The 13,055-nt window shown below is 40.8% G+C and overlaps 1 protein-coding gene across 3 annotated transcripts in view; it reads left to right on the forward strand.

Moving 5' to 3' along the window:
- The window catches only part of CACNA2D3 (calcium voltage-gated channel auxiliary subunit alpha2delta 3), an 837,281-nt gene that overhangs the window by 83,789 nt on the left and 740,437 nt on the right, over positions 1-13,055 (forward strand). The window lies entirely within an intron of this gene.

The raw sequence follows: 13,055 nt of genomic DNA on the forward strand, positions 1-13,055 counted from the left end.
ACCACAGAGGCACATTTTGGGGGTGGCTTGTTCTGAACCCATACACTAGGAAGATTGTAGGCACCATTACAGAAATCTTGACTTCACCCACCTCTTTCTTGCCAAGGCATCTCCCAGACACTTTGAGGCCTTACTTTTTAAGCCTCAAGGAATGGAAAAAAAAATCCTTGCCTGTAGTCATGATGAGCTAACTTAGATTTAAGAGTATGCTATACTCAGGTATGGAGGGAACAGAGTGCTGAATCTCTGGCATTAGCCTTAAGTTTCCTCATCTGTGAAATGGGGGTGATGATAACCCCTCCTTATGGGATATTCTATTTGGATTAATGAGCTGATGTGTGATGCAGTTTGTTCAGTGTCTGGGATCAGCAGACCCTCCAGGGCTCTTTAGTACCCCTCCTTATATGTTTGCTCTTAGAGTTTCCTGGTTCCTCACAAATAGCCTTTAATCTGTGCGTATAACATGAGCTCTTGAATTGATGACCCAAGGTCAGAATTATCCACTGTCAATTGTTTCTTATGAAGCCTCCAGATGACCTGCTTCAGTGGTGGAGAAGACGGCCCGGAACTAACAAAGGTTTCCACAAATGGCTGGGCCACATTTCCTTCTCTTAGGAAAATGCTCAGGTCATTTGCTTCTTGAAAACCTTATTTTTCACCCTTTTGAAAGGTTTTTAATGGGATAGTTTAAGCAGAAATAATAAAGCCTCTTTTCTTTAGGCTCTCTCTGGCTGTATTAATTAGTATATTTCTATAATGTTAATGTACCTATCTCCCAGCGTGGGTTTGGGCCATTAACAACCCCCCCCCCCCCAAGTGCCCTAACCCCAGAGGAACATTGATACTATAGGAGTAATTGCTCCTCCATGTTTTCCCTGGGTCACATTTTGTTCGTTAATGGACATCTCCATCAGACTGCTTGTGGAAGATAACAGCATTCCTTCTCTGTTGGTGGCCCTCACCTGGAGAATGCTTTTCCTTGTGCTACTCAGAGGATGTAAGCTGAATTAAGGAATTCCTTGAGATCGCTGCTAATTGGGGGAAGATGGATAGAGGGACATGTGATATGGCAGAAGCCATTAGGGGAGAAGTAAAAATGGAATCAAATGGGGAGATTTATTAATATTTATCTTCGTGTTCACTTGAATTGATGGGCGTGGTAGGGAGGAGAGAAAGCTTAAGCCTTTGATGCCTCTGACCTTGAGTCCTTCTCTAGCACCCACTGTTGATGGAGCATGTTCATTAGCAAAATGCCAGGAGAACAGGGGCCTCAAGAGTCAGATGAATGGCTGGGCCACCACTGGGTTAACCCTGCAATGCTGGGGTGCTCTGAGCCTGAGTGTTTCAAGTGGAAATGCTGGGACAAATGCATTTGCTGAGATCCTTTGGGCCCTGGAGTTCAAGCCTTATTGGTGTGGGGCCTTGGAGCATCTCATGGCTACTCATAAAGACTAGATGTCTCTGGTAAGAATGCAACTGCCGTTTAAAATTCTTCTGGGGATATTCTCATATTCCAGAAAACTCTGGCTTAATTAATCAGTCTATTATACCTGTCACTTACCATGCTTTAGGCATCTAGCATTAACATTTCGTCTATTGCAATTATTTCCAAGTGCCTTTCTTATGACTAGTAAACACACAGAAGAGCTGTAAAATACATCTCTACATCACAACCACCATGAGAGACAAGTGGGTCCATCCTCTCCTGTCTAAGGGATACAGCCTGGAGCTGGAGGGCAGGACCTGGTTAGCACCCACTGGGCTGTCACTAAAGGTGAGTTGGAGAAGTGAATGGATTTCATCTGCTGTGACTCTCATCATCGATGAACCAGTACTCTCTACTGCCGGTCATGTGTGGAACAGCACAATACACAACGTGTCTGCATTGGAGCTGAAGAGTGTGATTGATGCTTCTGTTCAGAATAGCTCACAGTTAAGTGGCCGTTCAACATCCCAGGGTGTGAAAAGGCTGTCTCAGCATAGTCAGAAAGAAGCAGCCCTGATAGGTCTGTGTCCTGTGACAGTGTCTAGAGGTGACAGTACTAGACCAACGTGGCAATGCTTGTGTTTTTGTCTTGTAATACCTAACTGCCAGTATTAATGACCGAGTGAGAAGTAGTCACCGTGGTTCTCATCCTTTGGTGCTCAGATGCTGACACCAACCCTCTGATGTTTGGCTGGAGTTTTCTCCAACAAGCCTCCTGAGAATAGATAGTCAGTCCATAAAGTGCCCTGGAGGAAGGATCCTCAGATGTGAGGATCCTGTGCTGAACATCAGCTGAGATATGGCTGTGACCTCGTCCAGTCCTCTCCCATGCATGGTGCATGCGCCTGCCTTCTCTCCGAGCTGATGGCAGCTCCTCAGAGCAGCCACAGAACCCAGAGGCCCTGGGTTGATGGGGGAGCGAAAGATTCTGCTCCACCTCATCTCCCTTCAAATACTCTTATGTACACATAGACTTGACCTTTGGATTTTAGAAGCCAAGATTTATCTTGTCTTTGTTTGCTGGGTTTCCCATGCCTTGCCTGGAGGGGCTTCCCTCTTTCCAAGGGAATCAAGCTGGTGAGGGTGGGCGGTGGGGCAACACATTCTTTACTTTTTCATCTGTCGCTCAGCCTTTCATGTAATTTCCAAAGTCAGGTCCACAGCCCAGTGCCTGTGGGTATGAAATTGATTTCCTCTGGTCTCAGTTGACCAAAGAGCAATAAGGATAATTCAGAGAGGCACTCATACATGTAAACATATTCCATTAAAGGGGTAAGCTTTTTTATTCTGAGCTTGTTCTTCTTTTTTTTTTATTTAAAATATCCTTTATGAAATGATCATAATAGAAAGTAGGTGTGTGTGTGTGTGTGTGTGTGTGTGTGTGTGTGTGTGTATTTCCTCTTTAATTTCCTTACATTGTTAAGTAAAACTAGTCCTGTGCTGATTCCCCAAATTAGATGGTCCTCACCTTTTTTGGGTGATGGACGCCTTTGAGAGCTGTGCACTCATATCCTATGTGTCCACACATATTCTCTTTCCTACTTTTACTTTCGGGGTGATGGGTGGTGGCATAGTTTGAGGAGCCTGACACACACCCTTTGCAGAAGATATTTGACAACTACAGAAGCTTTTAAAGTTGGGATCTTTCCATTCCAAGCTAACAGGCTTTTTAATGTCAGTCTTATTGCAATGATACATTTCTTTGCATTTCAATGATTTTTAAAAACGCGTGTTTTAATGATGTTTAAATATTCCAAATATACATGAACTTTACATAATGTGAAATAAAAGCTAATATTTATATAATTATTCAAAGACCCTACTTTCCTTTAAAGTTTGCAGGGATAGGTGATCCAGTTGTTTCCCCAAGTGTGTGGGGTGCACTGTGAGCACCAAAGTGCCCGCGCCTACTACAATCGCACTTCTGGATTAATGTCAACATTTTAAACTAATTAGGGAAGGAAAAAGCATTTCAAAGAAAACATAATGGCTTCTTGCACTCCAGCTGGAAGGCAACACAACATAATTGTCTGGTTAGAAAAGCTTTTTAACATCGGTGATTTAACTGAGCACATTTGAAGGAAACCCAGGAAAAATGTATTAACTGTTTTGTGTTTGTCAAAAATAAGCCCAGGTGGAAGACAGCAGTGCCCAGACGGGACTTGAAATCATCATAGTGGTGCGAAATGGGGGAACCATTCATTTAGCTGTGAATATTTTGAGCACCGCCCTGGTGGGCGTGGAGGGTGCTGTGGGAACAAGGCCAGCGAGGGTCCCTGGTTTCTGGAGGTTGGTGGAGGGAGACAAACGAGAGCAAGGTGAGTAATCCCAGGTCGTGACAAGTGCTGGAAAGAAAAGATGAGAGTGAAGACTGTTGTGTAGACGTGCGGGGAAGGCCTTCCTGAGGAGAGGAGGTCCTGTCTGGTCTGGAGAGAAGTAGGAGCCCAATTTGCAGGGAGTGAAATGAGGCTATCTGGCTGGGGAAGTGAGGCTGGGGGAGAGGGCCGCCCTGCGGCCTGAGAGGGACGTAGGGTTTTATTTGTGGTGCGATGGGGAGGCAACCAGATGATTGATTGTTCAGCAGGGCAGTGACTAAGAGGGCAGGTGGGGTCTCAGGTACAGAGAGCCTGGCTTCTGAGCACCCCCAACCCCTCACCCCAGTAGCCTCAACAGTGGCTGGGTCCCTTATCCTGCTTCTGTCTTGCTGCCCCACACCTTGCCCGGGGCTAGGGAGCTGACGGACACTGAAGTAACTTGAATAATAGCCACCTGAAAATGTGAAATCATCCCTGTAATTTGTAGATGTCGCCTTATTTAGAAAAAGGGTCTTTGCCAGTGTAGGTGAGGGTTTTGAGATGAGGAGATTGCCCTGATATTTTTTTGGTGGCCCTAAGTGGCATCACAAGTGTCTTTACAAAAGAGAGACAAAGGGTGTTTATAGACACTCGGAGGAGAAGAGGCAGTGAAGACAGAGGCAGGGAATGTCGAGGAATACCACCAGCCCACCAGAAGCTGGAAGAGGTGAGGAATGGCTTTTTCCCAAGAGCCTTTGGAGGGAGTATGGCCCTGCTGACATCTTGATTTCAGACTTCCGGCCTCCAGAACTGTGAGAGAATACATTTCTGTTGTTTGAAGCCACTAATCTGCGGACATTTGTTACGGCAGCCACAGGAAACTAGGCCTTAGGGAGAAAGGAAAGGATGGAGGGGTGTGTCATTCCTTTGTTCTTTGGACCTCTCAAACCTCCAGCATGGTGGGTGGTGATGGAAGGGGAAGGTAGGAAGGTGAGGGCCATGAGAGAGACCACCCTCCTGCTATGTGGGACTAACGCCTCCCTCCCCTCCCCTCTCCAGCTAAGCTCAGTTTAGAGCAGGATCTCCCACTCCAAGAAGTCCAGGGGCCAGACAGGTCATCATGTAGGTGAGGGTGGTGGGCAGGGAGAGCTTGGCATCCTGGACTGGCACATGCTCTGAGTAGCTGCATGTCCACTTAGTTGATATTTCCCCATGAGATGTGGGGCCAGTGGGGTCAGATATCCTAGTTTTACCAAAACAAGCCTGAAAAAAAAAAAATCTGATTTTTTTTTTTTTAAAACATGAAATTTCCTGGTGTTGAAAACTGGCTCAAATGTTGAGTCTGCATGTCTGATTTGACCGTAGGGTGAGGTGAAGGGCTCTATTGTGTCTTAATGTTTTTTATTTGTCCCAGAGGTTAGCATATGAATCTCTACCCTCATTTTTAAGAGTGACTGGGGTTTTAGTCAGTGTATTAGTTTCTTATTGCTGCTGTAACAAATGACCACAAACCTAGTTGCTTAAAGCAATACTAATTTATTACTTTACAGTTCTAGAGGTCAGAAGTCCAAAATAGATTGTACAGGGCTAAAATCAAGGTGTTTACAGAGCTGTGTTTCTGCTGGAGGCTCTGAGGGAGAATCCGTTCCTTGCCTTTTCCAGCTTCCAGAGGCTGTTCTTGGCTCAAGGCTCTCTTCCATGGCACACTCCGACCTCTGCTTCCATTGGCACCTCTCTTTCTCTGGCTGTCATCTCCCTCTGTCCCTTATAGGGACCTTTATGACTACATTGTGTCTATCCAGATAACCCAGGATAATCTCTTCGTCTCAAAATCCCTAACTTAATCACATTTGCAAAGTCTCTCTTTCCACATAAGGTAATGTAACCACAGGTTCTGGGGATTAGGATGTAGACATTTTTGAGGGGCCATTATAAACCATTCCATTCAGTCAGTAACTGGTATTTACTTGTAGATCTCTACGCCCTGCGTATGAAAAACTCATGTTTTTGTCTCCCTCTTACCATTCCAGTTGGTGCTGGAGCTCTCTGATACCAGCTCTCAAGAGCTAATCGTGCTTCTCTCTTTCCAATTTCATGTCCAGTGACTTTATATTGATAGCTTAAAATTGGCCAGGATAGAGTATTTATACCATGGAAATCAGCAAATGTTACAGTTCAGGGCTTCTCACCTCTCCTCCCCCTGTTCTTTGTCCTGGATAGATGGGTGTTAGACATTTACCAGCACATCACTGACTTCCGCCTGTTCCATTTTGGCTGAGATTCCTGTTCTGGCACACACTGTCCATTTTTTCTGTGGATTGTCCATCTCACATTTGGGGAGACGGATACGGAAGTCTAGGAAGCATTATGGAGACCTTGGTCTGCAGACCATTGTTGACACCTGTCTGACCTCTAGTTTGGGTAATAAACCATGTGCCTTTTGGGGTTTCCTTCCTTCAAAGGAATCTGGGGGATTTCTGCTCATTCCTAGCTGGCATTACAATCCTCCTTTTCTTGCATAAGGAAAACAGTAAATGTTTGCTTGCTTTAACCAAATCACCTCTTCCCTTCCGAAGCACCTTGGGCTTATTTCCTGTGTGTTCCATGGTTAGGGGACCATGCGTATCCCTCCCAGTGTTTCAACTTTGATAGAAGTGTGCAGGCCCACCGAAAGCTGGGTGATTACGCTCCTGAGTGCTCCCCAGAGCCTGGTAGAATAGGGCATAGCATGAAGCATGCTGACAAGGTGGTGGAAATTAATTAAGGATTCTGCTAAATAGAACTATCTTTCCTTACCAACTGAAAGATTCTTGTAGAGTAAATATTCTAACAAACCTCAAGCCTGTTTTTGCACTTGGCATTTTGTCATGCCAAATGTGCCTTTTGAATTTCTAAAATTGTGTTTGCTATTCTCTTTTCTAATGGAATTTCAAGCAACTTTTTTTTGATATGTTATTTATTTTATTTATCTTTTAAATTATTTATTTATTTAAGTTACAGTTGACATTCGATATTATTTTGTATTAGTTTCAGGTGTACAGCTTAGTGGTTAGACATTTCTATAATTTATGCAGTGATCCTGTTGACTAGTCTAATACCCACCTGGCACTGTACATAGTTGTTGCAATATTATCAACTATATTCTCCATACTGTACTTTATATCCCTGTGACTATTTTGTAACTGCTAATTTGTATTTCTTAATTCCTTCACCTTTTTCACCCAGCTCCTCAATTCCCCTCCCCTCTGTATCTGTTCTCTGTATCTACGAGTCTGTTTCTGTTTTGTTTGTTCATTTATTTTGTTCTTTAGATTCCACATATAAGTGAGATCATATGGTATTTGTCTATCTCAGTCTGACTAATTTCAGTTAAAATAATATGCTCTAGGTCCATCCATGATGTTGCAAATGGTAAGATTTCATTCTTTTTATGGCCGAGTAATATTTCATTGTATATATGTACTGCTTCTTCTTTAAACAATTATCTGTTGATGGACAGTTAGGTTGCTTCCATATCATGGGTAATTTAAATAGTGCTGCGATGAATATAGGGGTGCATATATCCTTTTGAATTAGTGTTTTGGGTTTCCTCGAATAAATACCCAGAAGTGGAATTGCTGGGTCATAAGGTAGTTTTATTTTTAATTGGTTGAGGAACCTTCATACTGTTTTCCATAGTGGCTGCACCAATCTGGAATCCCACCAACAGTGCGCGAGTGTTGCCTTTTCTCCACATCCTAACCAACACTTGTTTGTTGATTTATTGATGATAGCCATCCTGACAGGTGGGAGGCGAAGTCTCATTGTGGTTTTAATTTGCGTTTCTCTAATGATTAGTGATGTTGAACATCTTTTCATATATCTATTTGCCATCTGTATGTCTTCTTTGGAGAAATGTCTTTTCAGGACCTCTGTCCATTTTTTAATTGGATGGTTTAGTTTTTTTTGGTGTTGAGTCTATGCGTTCTTTATACATTTCGGATATTAACCCATATCAGATGTATCATTGGCAAATATCTTCTTCCATTCAGTAAGCTGTCTTTTCATTTAGTTAATGGTTTCCTTTGCTGTGCAAAAGCTTTTTAGTTTGATGTACTGCTATGTGTTTATTTTTTCTTTTGTTTCCCTTGCCCAAGGAAATAGATCAGAAAAAATATAACTAAGAACAATGTCAGAGAGTTTACTGCCTATATTTTCTTTTAGGAGTTTTATGGTTTCAGGTCTTATATTTAAGTCTCTAATCCATTCTGAATTTATTCTTGTATATGGCATGAGAAGGTGGTCCAGTTTCATTTTTTTGCATGTATCTGTCCAGTTTTCCCAGCACCATTTATTAAACAGACTTTTTTTTTTAACCCCACTTTATGTTCTTGTCTTCTTTGTTATAGATTAAATGACCATGTAAGTGTGGGTTTGTTTCTGAACGCTCTATTCTGTTCCATGGATCTGTGTGTCTGTTTTTATGCCAGTACCATCCTGTTTTGATTTCTGTAGACTTATAGTAGAGTTTGATGTCAGGTAGCATGATACTTCCAATTTTGTTCTTTTTTTTCAAAATTGCTGTGGCTATTCTGGGTCTTGTGTGGTTCTTCAAGCAACTTTTGATCAAGAACTTCCATGCAAAGGCTATCTAAAATATTAAAAAATTACAGTTTTCCCCTTTTATGTCAATATTTGGTTGTTTCTTGGTGACTGCTATGGATGTTTCCTCTAACTTTGTTTAGAGTCAGCCTGCTGTGATAGGAATAGTATTTTCATCACACAAATTGCAGTCATGTTTGGGACATAACCACTCCTATCAGGTTTTCGGTAAAGCTTCATTAATTAGGCATGTAATTATTACCTAATACTCCCTTTATAGAGGACATTTTTAAATACATTTTTTAAAAATGAGGATTGACCAAAATATTGCTAAATTTACAAAAGCTCTGATACTCATGTAGCCTAAAAGAATGGCAGGTGATTCGCTTAGAAAAATCAAGCCACCCTCAGATGTGACAACTGGCTCCCAAAGGGCTGTTTTGTTGGAGGACAAGGCCCAGGGTTCCAGCATGTGGATTTCGACTTCAGCGTTCTCCAGCCTGAGAGGCTTGGAGGCTCAGCAACTCCACGCGAGCTGGCCTTGCATAAAAGAAGCTTTAGGTGAGAGTGGAGACAGGGAGAGGCTGGAGGTGAGAAAGAGTTTGCTATTCACCAGCCAACATTTATTCCATCTGCTCTGTGTCAGGTACCAGGCGATGCACTTTAAAGTGTATTTCTTCATTTTATTCTCACCCTGGGAAATAGTCTTTAATTCATCTTTTAGGTATTAATAGCTACCATGTGGCAGGCATTTTGCTGGGTAATGGGGATATAGAAATCAAATGAATGAGTCCCTGCCTTCATGCAGCACACAGTCTAGGATATTAAAGTGTTCGAGGTGAGAGGGTAGGATCTTGAGAACCTTACAGCCATAACCCAAAATTCCATTAATTATTTAGTTTCCATTTTGGATAACCAGTATGTTTTTGATAACTATAGTTTAGTCTCCTCTATGTATTTAAAGTTGATTAATTCAGCGTCTTTCACAGTTGAATATTTTCCTGAGGTACAGTTGTAATTTTGAGCTTCTAACTTGATAGTTTAAGTTTTAATGAGAATTATTTGGGGTTGTTTAAAAGGTGAAACCTTACACCTATATGAGAGTTTATCTAAATTGAAATCCACTGAAATATACAGAGGGTGACAAAATAATGTATACACATTTTAAGAAAGGAAAACTGTATTTAAATTGTAATACTCAATATATACCAGTAATAAAAGATGAATACAAGTCACGTTTGGCTTCTGAAATCACAAGAGGTGCTCAAAGTTACCATCAGCGTCCAGACACTTCTGATTACGGTGAACTACTGCTTGAACAACGTTGACCAACGAATGTGTCCACTTGTATACATTTTCTTTCCACTTGTATACAATTAATACCGGCACCCCCGGTATTAATTATTAAATTAACATATTGTAGCTAGTTTCATATACTTGTGATATTTTTCTAGCAAATTTTTTGTAAAGATATGCTATTGACATAGTCAACATTTATATTTCTCAAAGAAATTTTTTCTTATTGATTCATTTATTCAGAGTTAATGCATTTTGTAGTTCTGAGAGCAACCACCTTTCACCGTCTCCTTAGAGTGAATAACATTTCATATAAAACGTAGAAATCTTGCAATCACATTCGTCCCTTTACTTCCTGATCTTTATGTTATACTTGTTGTATGAGTTACATTGACATGCATTGAAAACCCAAACAGACAATGCTTTAAACAGTCATACATATTTTAGAGTACTTAGAAGAAAAGGCAGTCTATTATTTGATCAGCTTTTTACCATTTCTATTATTCTTCTGTCATGCTTGAAGATCTAAGTTTCCCTCTATTAACATTTACCTTTGGCTTGAAGAACTTTCTTTATCATTTCTTATAGAGCAGTTCTGCTGGGAAAAATTCTCTTCATTTTTCTTTTATCTGTGAATGTCTTAATTTTGCCTTTCTCCTTGAAGGGTATGTCACTGGACATAGTACTCTGCATTTAAAAAATGTTGTTCTACTGTCTTTTGGTTTCTGTAGTTTCTGATGAGAAATTCAGTGGATCTGATGGGAAATTTGTGGTGATACAAATCATTGCTTCCTTTTATGTAATGTATCATTTTTCTCTAGCTGCTTTTGAGATTTTTTTCTTTATATTTTGTTTTCAGCCACTTGATTATGTTGTATCTAGATGTGGTTTCTTTGAGTTTACCCTGTTTCTTAATTGCTGAGCTTCTTGAGTCTATGAATTTGGCTATTATTTTTTCAATATATTTTTCTGCCCAAATCTCTTCCTCCTAGCTTGTCTGGACTCCAGTGGCTTTTTGATGTTGTCCCGGAGTGTCTTGAAATTCTGTTTATTTTTTTTCCTAACCTCTTTTCTCTCTCCATTTCAGAGTAGATGATTTCTACTGCCCTCTCTGCCAAGTTCACTTATTCTTTTCTTTGCATCTTCCTTCTGTTATTGAGCCCATCTAAGTTGAGTTTTTTATTTAAGATGTTGTGGTTTTTTGTTGTTGTTGTTGGTGGTGGTTTCAGGTGTACAAACCAATGTCCTAGTTAGACATTTACACCCCTCACAAACTGATAACCTCTCCAATCTACTACCTGTCTGACATCGTATCTAGCTGTTACAATTTCATTGACTCTATTCCCTATCCTGTACTTCACATTCCGTGACTCTCTCTCTATATATATTTAATTATAGTTGACATTCAGTATCATTCAACTTCTGTTTCATTGTGTTTTTAAGTTTTAAAATTTTCATTTGATTCTTTATTGTGGTTTGTATATCTCTGCTGAGTGTTCTTATTTTTTCATTTATTTCAACTCTGTATTCCTTTATCTCACAGACTATGGTATTTTTTTTTAAATTTAAGTATAGTTGGTATACAATGTTATATTAGTTTCAGGTGTACAACATAGTGACTCAACATTTATATACCTTACAATGTGATCACCTCACTAGGTGTAGCAATCACCTGTCACTGTGCAAACTTTCACATTATTAGTAACTATATTCCCCTTCATCTTTTTCACCCATCCCCCGGCCCCGCCCACAACCATCAGTTTGATCTCTGTTTCTATGAGTCTTTGTTTTGTTAGTTCCTTTTTTTTGGTATGAGCTATAGTTTTAATAGCTCTATTAAAATCTCTGCTTGATAGTTCCCACATCTGGAGCACCTTGGGGTGAGCATCTGTTAATTGAATTTTTCCTCAAGTAATTTTGGATTATCTCCTGAAGATTCTGAATGTTATCTTTTGTCAACTCTTGGTCTAGTTAGAATCCTCTGGAAAATGTTGATTTTTGTTCGTTTGTTTGTTTTTTCAGGTAATCAGTCTAATTAGATTCAGAGTGTAAATTCTGTCTCCATTAAGATGGTGTTTCACATCTTAGCCCAGCCTTCTAAGCTATGGAATGCTGATTTATTCTTTACTTAGTTTAGGGATCATTCTGCAGCTTAGTTTAGGGGTCATTCTTAAGCTTATATGGGTAGTTCAAATGTCAGTTAAGTTCTCTAAGCCTTTGCTACATGGGTTTGAGTTTGTCCTGTGCGTGCATTATTGAGGCTGGAGGCTGGAGTTTTGCAAGAGGACAAAGCAAAGTGCAACAATTCAGCAATTGGCCAGGACTCTTTTGGTCATCTCCCCTACTCCCTTTCGCCGGTCTTGAGAGAAGTTGTTTTTCTGAGCCAGCAAAGCTTGGATGAAGTGAAACTGACTTTCATGCTCTTGGTCCATCTTTGTTCTAGGAACTCTTGGTGGCTCCTCTTTTTATGTGATTAGAGGATGTCATGTGACCTTTGCCAAGACCAAATTTCTACCTTTTAGCTCAGATACCAGGAACACTAGTATAATACATTGTCAGCACTTCCAGGGTGCAGAGAGATTTGGCCCATTCTCCTGATTTTTATAGATTAGAAAACGGAGACCTGTTCAAAGGTCTAAATCTTGAGCTTTGATAGATCTCCAGTTTGGTTTCCTTAGCAGGATGGGGTGGCAGAAACCTGAGTTCAAAATCTAGCTCTGCCACTTAACTGGGTGTGATTTTATGGAGAGATCTGATCTCTTTGAGTTTCTATTTTATCACCTGTGCAATGAGAATAATACTTGGCTTGCACTGGAAATTAGACATAATGTATATAATCACCTAGCCCAGGATACCACTAAATGGTGTTAAAAAGATTGAACGATACTTATTGACTCTGGCAGACTCTTTCATGGGAACATGGGCCCTGTCTTTGAGGAAGTGGCCACAGTCTGGCAGTGATTCTTTAGCGAGTTCATAGGGACTCTAGGGTTTTATTTCGAGTCCTTTTATTTCACACATGAAATTCAGACCTTGAAGTCGCAAATCTGAGAACAAGGACCATGTCGCCTATTTATATTCAACTTTATTATTGCTCAGCAGGTCCCTGCCAGTCTTTACTAAGTTGTTTTCTGTGGTGACCAGATAATGTCCTCACAGTGTGAACTGAGAGGTGACAGAATCACCATTTCACAGACGATGGATGGAGGGGTGGCGTTATTGCCTATGTTGTGACGAGTGGAGTTTGGGTTTTCAGTTTGGATTTTCACCTATGGGTTTCAGACATGCCAGGAGTGTGCGGATATAGTGACAGCACCCTGCTGCCCTCCTCTCCACTACAGCTCACATGTGTTTTCACACAAGACCCAGGGATCTTTTGGAGGCCAGTTGCACCTGAT

This window comes from Rhinolophus sinicus, chromosome 5, assembly GCF_057876585.1.
Source record: "Rhinolophus sinicus isolate RSI-liver-muscle chromosome 5, RSI-T2T, whole genome shotgun sequence".
Classification (NCBI taxonomy): domain Eukaryota; kingdom Metazoa; phylum Chordata; class Mammalia; order Chiroptera; family Rhinolophidae; genus Rhinolophus; species Rhinolophus sinicus.